General features: G+C 38.8%; 1 protein-coding gene across 2 annotated transcripts in view; it reads left to right on the plus strand.

The window, feature by feature from the left end:
- ATG7 (autophagy related 7) overlaps positions 1-8710 on the plus strand; it is a 207356-nt gene that overhangs the window by 156286 nt on the left and 42360 nt on the right. The gene's annotated exons all lie outside the window — the stretch shown is intronic.

The raw sequence follows: 8710 nt of genomic DNA on the forward strand, positions 1-8710 counted from the left end.
GTCATACCAATCTAAATGGACCTGGTCTTGTCTAAAAAGCAAGGTTCATTTTTGAGGCAATGAGGAAAATTGAATATGGACTCTAAATTAGGTGAGATTTTTGAATGACAAATTGCATAGGTCTTATAATGTGGTTGTATAGGAGAATATCCTTATTCTTAGTGGATACATACTAACAGATTCAGAGGATGTATTATTCATGTCTGTATACTTTTAAGTGGTTGGGAGGGGGAAGAGGCTATATATTGAGAGAGAAATGTGGGGAAATATTGATTAGTATATTTACGTAAGTACTTTAGGGGTATTCAAGTTATCTCTAAATTTGAAACTTTTCAAAAGAAAAAGAACAAATATTATTGCCAAAAGTAAACAAGGTACAAAACATTAATGCTTTTCTGAATCATGTGTATGAGTATGTGTGTGTTTATATGTTTATATGCTATCTCTAAAGCAGCGGTCGCCAACCGGTGGTCCGCAGACCACTCATGGTCTGTGAGGTCCGAAAGGTTGGTGACCACTGCTCTAAAGCAGGGGTCTTCAAACTAGGCCCGCGGGCCACATGCGGCCCGCAGAGGAGTCTGATCCGGCCCGCCAGGTTTTTTGGGCAGTGAGCGCAGCCGAGGTGTTACAGTAGGAATTAGTAGTTCATATAGTCCGGCCCTCCAGCTCTCTGAGGGACCATGATCTGGCCCCCACTTTAAAAAGTTTGAGGACGCCTGCTCTAAAGTATACGCCAGTGGATGCTACTGGGAGGGTGGTTGGTTGGCTGGGGACAGGACCAGGAGACTTAGCTTTTGCATCTTGTATTACAAGCTTACATATTTTGTTTTTAAAACATGCTATTTATTGGATTGTGCTTTTCAATTTTAAACTCTCCGTCCTGTGCTCAGTTTTATTGTTGTGCCAGCAGAGGATAAACGAAATAAGAATGCCTTGAGACCAAGAGACTGTTTAGGAAGTGCCTTTTCTCAGGGCAGATTTCTTCAATGGTTTCTTCTTCAGACTCTCCCTGCTCCACTGTTGATCTTCCTGCGGGTTAGCAGCCTGTGTGCTTCCTGCCCCAGCATCCCGCCCCACCTGCACGGAGCAGCCCTTTGGCCTCAGCTCGGTGGGAATTTCATGAAGGCGTTTTTACAGCTGGTGGAAGCTGGTGGGCACATGGGATGGTCCTCAGAAGAAATAGGTGTGGGCTTCCTGTTTTCACTGTGACTCAGACATGTTGGGGAGAGCACTTCTGTAGAAAACTCTTAATAAATAACTTTTTTACCCTGACACCAGTGAGACTCCCCAGTGTCTCAGTTGGAACTCAGGGCAAGAAGCATCTGATCCTTGATGTTTCCTCTCTGGTGAGAACCAGAACTGATAGTTTTTTGGATGTGGTTTGTGGTGCCAACAGTTTCAGAGCTGAAAGGACTTACCTGAGGGATCCAGACCTCTCAGGTTGCAAAGAAAACATTGGCTAGGAGAGGCCCACTGACTTGGCGGAATGGCACAGCTAGTGGCCTGAGACATCTCCCCAGGATGGTTTCCATGACACTCAGGAGCCTAAGAAGCCCCTAGGAATTTAAAACGGGGATTGGAGGGGGAGGGCTCCTACAGGTTTTAGAGTGTTATCAATGCCTCATCTTGCTTTCCACATTTTAAGACTGTATATACCGTGTTTCCCCGAAAATAAGACATCCTCCGAAAATAAGACCTAGCGCATGGAAAGCTAAGACATCCCCTGAAAATAAGACCTAGCACAACTTTGGGAGAAAAAATTAATATAAGACATTGTCTTATTTTCGGGGAAACAGGGTAGATAGTGTTAAATTGTACACATCTTCCCATGGCTTGCTTTTTTTTCACTATAGTATATTTTTGAGATTAAAAATTCATCCATTCTTCTGTTGATATACATTGATGTTGTATTTCCAAGCTTTTGATACAAATAATGCCCAACAAACATCCCTGTGCTTGCTCCTTGTGCCCGCAATACACATCCGTGAGGGTTCTTGAGGGTTCTAGCCTTTTCTGTTTTCATCATCTCTATATCCTTCGTTGAGCAATACAATCAACAAATGGAAGGGCAATTTTTTCCCCCTTCAAAATAAACTCAGGACTTGACCTCAGAAGTTGAAGTTGAAATTCCTCAGGAATAAGAAAAACTCCTTTTGGAAAAGCTCTTAGTGACTGAGGCCCTCCTTGGACTTACCACCCACTATACTGAGGCAGGCTGCTCTGGAAAGCTGGGGAGGCGTGTCACCCCCCTCCTGTGGCCTCACCCCACTAGTTTCGGTCATGGCCCCCTAGGAGGTGAGCAGGCACTGTGGGAGGAAATAGCTTATCAGCAGAGTAACCTTTGTGAACATCAGATTCTACTCTGCTGTGGTCCTGGCCTGCTGGTTGTGCCATTTGATTTCTGTCTATCATCCCTATAGGCTCCTGTGTTTATGGCAGGTTGCCTGATGTTTGTATTTCTTCTATCTGTGTTGGTAAAGGCTTTTCTTCTTTAACCCCAGAGAGTGGAGCAATCACTTTATTCCAGTATCATCCTAGATCAGGTGTTCTCAACCTTTCTAATGCCGTGACCCTTTAATACAGTTCCTCGTGTTGTGGTGACCCCCAACTATAAAATTATTTTCGTTGCTACTTCATAACTAATTTTGCTACTGTTATGAATCATAATGTAAATATCTGTGTTTTCTGATGGTCTTAGGCTCTACAGCAGTGGTTCTCAACCTGTGGGTCGAGACAGGCTGAGAACTGCTAACAGGCTCACCTAAGACCATCGGAAATCACAGATATTTACATTATAATTCATTAACAGTAGCAAAATCACAGTTATGAAGAAGCAACGAAAATAATTTTATGGATGGGGGTCACCACACCACGAGGAACTGTATTAAAGGGTCGCGGCATTAGGAAGGTTGAGAACCACTGTCCTAGATAGTGAGATTGTGTTCTGGTGCTAAAGGTTGTGTGATACATGCATTTGTAATGGTAACACCAGAAATTACATAAAGAAATCTAGATACATATTAAAGATGGTCATTGAGTATCAAAAAGGGATGGAAGAGGGGCCATTTGAGGTATATCTAAAAGAGCTAGTAAGATTTCAGCAGAGAAGATGCACGATGAGAACCACTGCCAGCTTGATCCCCAGTGGGAAGCAGCTGATCAGTGATTCTCTCTAATCATTGATGTTTCTTTCTCTCCCTCTCCCTGCCTCTCTGGAATCAATAAAAATATATTTCAAAAAATAAAAAATGGGAAGAAGTTTTTGTGATTAAGCTTTGGTGTCTGAAGCAGTGAACAGGGCCATACAAGTTAGGAAAATGTGTATAACATGGAAGGAACAATAGAGATCGTTGTTTTAATCCTCCCTAAGGAGCTGGGGTTTTTCATTTTCACATCTGTTTCCTCAAGAAGTTCTTAGTGCAGTGTGAGCAGTACTATAGTAATAAAACATAGTCAAAATTATGCAAATAGATTGATAATAATTGAGTAAGAATTAAAATGATGGTAGGCTGGGAGGATGCCAGGAATCAGTAAACATCGGTTTCTTCCTGGGAGGGCTCAGGTGTGGCTGGTGGTTCAGGGTGGGAGGGAGACTTTATTATATACTTTATTTTTTCTTCTGAAGCTTGAACCTTGTGTATATGTTAATTCAAAAATATGGTGATCAAGTATATTCATTTATTTTGATCCCCCTGTAATGTCCTAAAATAACAGTAAAGAGATTTTTTTTTTAAATCCTCAGACAATGAGAATAGGAGAGCAAACAAAAATGGGATCTGGAAAGATGGTGCTATAGAATGAACATTTGTGCCCCCTGAATTCATGTGTTGAAATCTAATTTCTAATGGTGATGGTATTCAGAGATGGGGCCTTTTGGAGGTGATTAGGTCATGAGCATGAAGCACTCATGAATGAGAGCCCTTATAAATGAGATCCTTGACCCTTCTACCTTGTAAGGGAACTAGATCATGGTCATCTATGAACTAGGAAGCAGGCTGTCACAAGACACCATATCTTCTGACTCCTTAATCATGTAGTTCCCAGCATCCAGAACTGTGAAAAGTAATGTTTGCTGTTTAAACCACCCAGCCTATGTTTTTTGTTTGTTTGTTTGTTTGTTTGTTTGTTTTTTATATAGCATCCAGAATGTACTGAAACGGGTGGATAATAAAAAATTTTTTTTTTAATTCTAAGCCAATCAGTAGAGAAAATCCATATTTTCTACCTAAAGACTTGGGAATTGGGGACAGTGGATTGATCTGAAAGTGAGAAGTAAGTATGAGGCTTGAAACAGGAGAGTTGCTTGAAAGCAGTTAGCTTTGAACAATAGTACAACTGCCTCCCTTATTTCCGTTAGGAAACTCTCTGGTAAGAGAAAACAGGATTTCTGGACCCGGACACATCATCCAGAGTTAAAAGTAGGATGTATGGCACTGAAAACATGGGATTAAAAGAATGTCTATGTATCAAATACAGAGAGATCAGACCTTCATCTCATGCTGGGCTTCCGTAACACAGATCATCAAGCTTAAATACCTTCCAGAGAGGAGAGTGGATGATCCTTCTCCAGGGAATTTTCCAACCCAAAATGGAAGACATTAGGAGCTCTGTGCCGTGGTAGTTCAGCCAGCTGACCCAAGGTGTAAAGATCATGGTAGACTTCAAAAAGCATTTGAATACCCCCTTAAATAGGAGCAGAAACCAGGATTTGTCAGGCATCTAATGTGACTAAAGTAAATTTGAAAGAAACCGACTATGCCAAGGAATGAAAATTTTAGGTAATTCCAAAATTCATTATTATTTATGTTCTCCGTGAGATAAAAGATATATTCACAAAATAAGAACAAAGGCTATAAAAAGGAATGTCCAGGTGACTATTAAAAATAATTAAATTTTTAAAAATTCAATTTCATAGGATTAGACAATGAAATTCAGAGTATCTTCCAGAAAGTAAAGCAAAAAGCCAAAGAAATGTAAAGTAGGGGAGAAAAGATAATCAAATTAATGGAACAGGCAAGGAGTGCCAACATCCAAATAATAGAGATTCCAGGAAGAAAAACAGACCATATTAAAAAAATAAAGTAGGTAATAAATACAATTTCTCAAAATTGAGAGACACAAGTTTCTAGATTCAAAGAGTCTACTAACTGCCTAGAACAGTGAATGACAATAGGCTAACACCAAGGCCCAGCTCAGTGAAATTTCAGAATCGGGGGGTCAAAAAAGACCTGTGACTTTGAGAGAGAAAAATAGGTCATATATAAAGAATAAAAAATCAGAATGGTTTTCTACTTCTCAATAACTACACTAGAAACCAAAGTCAATGGAATAATGCTTTCAAATCATAAAGGAAAAATATTTCTAATCTGCAATTCTATATCCAGCCAAACTGTTCATTGAATTTGAAGGCAGAATAAAGACATTGTCAGGTACACAAATGGTCTCAAAAAAATGTGTCTTCTATTCACCCTTTTTGAGAACCCACTGAAGGATGACAGAGTAGTCTGTAAATCAAGGATGTAAAAGTATGGCAGAAAAGCAGAAGAATGAATTAATAAAGAGGAAGAGCCATGGCTCACATAGCTTGGTTGGGCAATATCCCATGCACAGAAAGGTTGCTGTGTTGATTCTGGTCAGGGTACCATGCCCTGGTTAAGGGGCTTGATCCCCAGTAGGGGGCATGCAGGAAGGAGCCAGCCAATGCATTATATTCTGCTCTGACATCATGTTTCTCTCTCGCTCACTCCCTCTCCCTTCTTCTCTCTCTCAAAAATCTATTTTAAAAATATTTTTAAAAGAAAGAAAGAAGACATGGATGATAGGAAATGGGAGACAGCACATAGGAGAGAATCAAAGGAATCCTTAATAATGATGAAGGAAAATCTTAGGATGACAGTTGTGCCTGAAGCATTGAGGGAAACTAGAACAGATCAGAATAGATTGGAAGGCCCCAGCATGAATTTCGTTAAGAAAGTGAAATTGATTGAATATGTTTATGCATATATTTAGAAGATTTAGACAATTGGCAGAAAGGTTGGGATTAAATTATCTTTAAATTCTTAGGAGCAAAATATAACAAACAAAAAAGAATAATTGTTCACTCCAGGGAAAATAATGTTATAGAAGAAAGAAAAGGTAATCCTAGTGTATTACAGTGTTCACCTAAATAATAGCAATTAAATAGTCATAATGTCAACATTGGATATTGATCTTACTAAACTTATAATGTAATTATATTGAAAGGATGGAAAGACAAGAATGTAAGAGTTTGTGATCATAGGGTTGAGAGTGTACTTAGCAATGAAAGAGAGCTAAGTCTTTATTTACCAAAATAGGAAATAGATATATAATGTTTAAACTAAAAAAAAAAATAATAAAAAAAATAAATCAGGAAATCAAGAGGTAATGATGTTTTAACATATAAAAGTAACATGAAGTAACTCACTATAGGGAATGGAAGGTAGAAATGTGATGTTTTTCATATCACACCTTAGAATTGTTTAAACTATGCTCATATATAAATTAGAATCAAATGAAAACTTAAAAAGAACAAAACAAAATGGACATTCTCATTACAGAGGTTTTGGAGGATGAGTAGGAGTTCTGTAAGCTAAGGGAATGGAGAAATGTTCTAGGTAGAGAGAACCAACCTGTCAATAAATAGGGTGGATATTAGCATGAAGGAAGCTTGAGGTGTGGGTTGTAGTTTCTCTTTGGTGTCTGTATGTTGTTTAGAATTTAAGATCTGGTCCTTTTGTTACTGATAAAATAACCTGTTTGATGATTATTCCAAAATAAGTGTTCTTTGTACTGATTTCAAAGGGAGGAAAATGAGCTGTCATTGAAATGATCTTTGCAGTAAAGTTGCTGAAAAGGCAATGTCATTTCCAGGTCCTTACCTGGACTTCAGAAGAGTCTTTTAACTACCTCTCCCAGCCTTGAGGAGTCCTTGCAAGACAATAAACTCCAAAGGAAAGGGGCACTTTGCCAAACATTTGGGAAATTTAGATGCTTACAGCATTCCAAAGCACCTAGGGCCAGAAAAAGGACTTAGCCAGCTAACTTTGTGCCATAGAAGCAAAAGGACATGTATGGGAGAGGTCAGGTGGTTAAGTGCTAGTTGTGGGTCTTTTGCTGACTGCTGTCTGCTGGAAAGCACATGGTGTGGTGTAAATCTGGAGTTGACTCCTGGCTGTATTCTCTTTGTGAATTCAACAAAGTCACCTAACCTCTTTCAGAGTAAGATAAGGATAATAATAATCACAGGGTGAGTATAGGTGTCAGGCTAAATTATGCATATGGGAATGTTTTGTAAATAGAAAACTCTTATTACAAATCTTGTTTCAATTAGTAAATTTCTTTACCTGTTGAGTTTGTCTCTGCAAATGTGCCTTCTTTCTTTGGTATATTTATCATTCACTCCAGGTAGCTTGCATATTAGTTAAGGTATAGGTTACGATACCATAACAGAGACACCCAAAATATAGCAGTTCAAACAAGATAGAAATTTGTTTCTCTCTCATATAGCAGTCTAGAATTGTGCTATCCAATGTGGTACATGTGACTACTTACATTTACATCAGTTAAGTTTAAATAAAATACCTCAGTTACACTGACCACATTTCAAGTAGCCACTTGACTAGATGCTATTGTATTGACCAGCACATATATTATAGAAGATTTCCATCACACAGGAAGTTCTGTTGAGCAGCCCTGATCTAGGGGAGCGGTCCAGAGCTTGAAAGGTGGCTCTGCCGTACAAGGTCATCCATGGACCCGAGTTCCTTAAATAGTATTGCTCTGTTATTCTCTAGGTGAGACTTCAGAATGTTGTTTTTTGTGCCATAAATCCCTTTGGCAATCTGACAAAGTCTATATACCACTTCACAAAGTAATATTGTTAAATGTGTAAGATAAAATATATCAGGAATTACAAAGTAAATTATGTTGAATATCATTGTCAAAATATTTAAAACAATAAACACCATTATATAGTAATATGTGCTTTATTAATCCATTAAATAATGATCTATTCTAATGGCTAGTCTAATGGCTACTGTACTTTCAAAGTAGTGATGACTAATGTGATATTTTAAGATATCCATAACAAGTATAATATGATGTGAAAAATAAGTGATTTCAGTTGGTGACGGAGTCATGGGTACTGCAAGTAGCATCATATAGACAGAGGATAGTGAAAATAAAGTTTTATATTTTTCCCATCCAAGTTTATAGACCAATGATTTTATTTATGGACCCTAGGGGGCCTGTGGACTCCAGGGTTAAGAAGCCCTGCTGGATGTTGTAAAAGCTGGCTGGGCAATGGCAAATCCACATTCCAGAATGTAAGGAGAAAGGAGAGGAAGAGGAGAGCAAATGATTTCCCTTTTAAAGGACATGACGGGGCAGTTACTCACATCTCATTGGCCAGCAGTTAGTCACATGTCCACCTGTAATATAAGGCAGGCTGGGAAATGTAGTGTGCAGGGCAGCTCTGTACCTTGCTAGTGGAAAAGTGGGATGCATTCTATTAGAAAAAGGAAGAAATATAGAATGGACATAAGGATAAGTATTCTGCCTCGGCTTGATTCATCACTATGGGACTGAAACAAAAAATATTCAAAAATGTGCTTAGAAGTAACAAGTCAGAAAAGGCAGGAAGAGTTTCACTCTTTCTAGCAGTGGACAGGCCGCCAAAGTGTTACCAGTG

This window comes from Pipistrellus kuhlii, unplaced genomic scaffold (genome assembly GCF_014108245.1).
Source record: "Pipistrellus kuhlii isolate mPipKuh1 unplaced genomic scaffold, mPipKuh1.p scaffold_m20_p_11, whole genome shotgun sequence".
Classification (NCBI taxonomy): Eukaryota; Metazoa; Chordata; class Mammalia; order Chiroptera; family Vespertilionidae; genus Pipistrellus; species Pipistrellus kuhlii.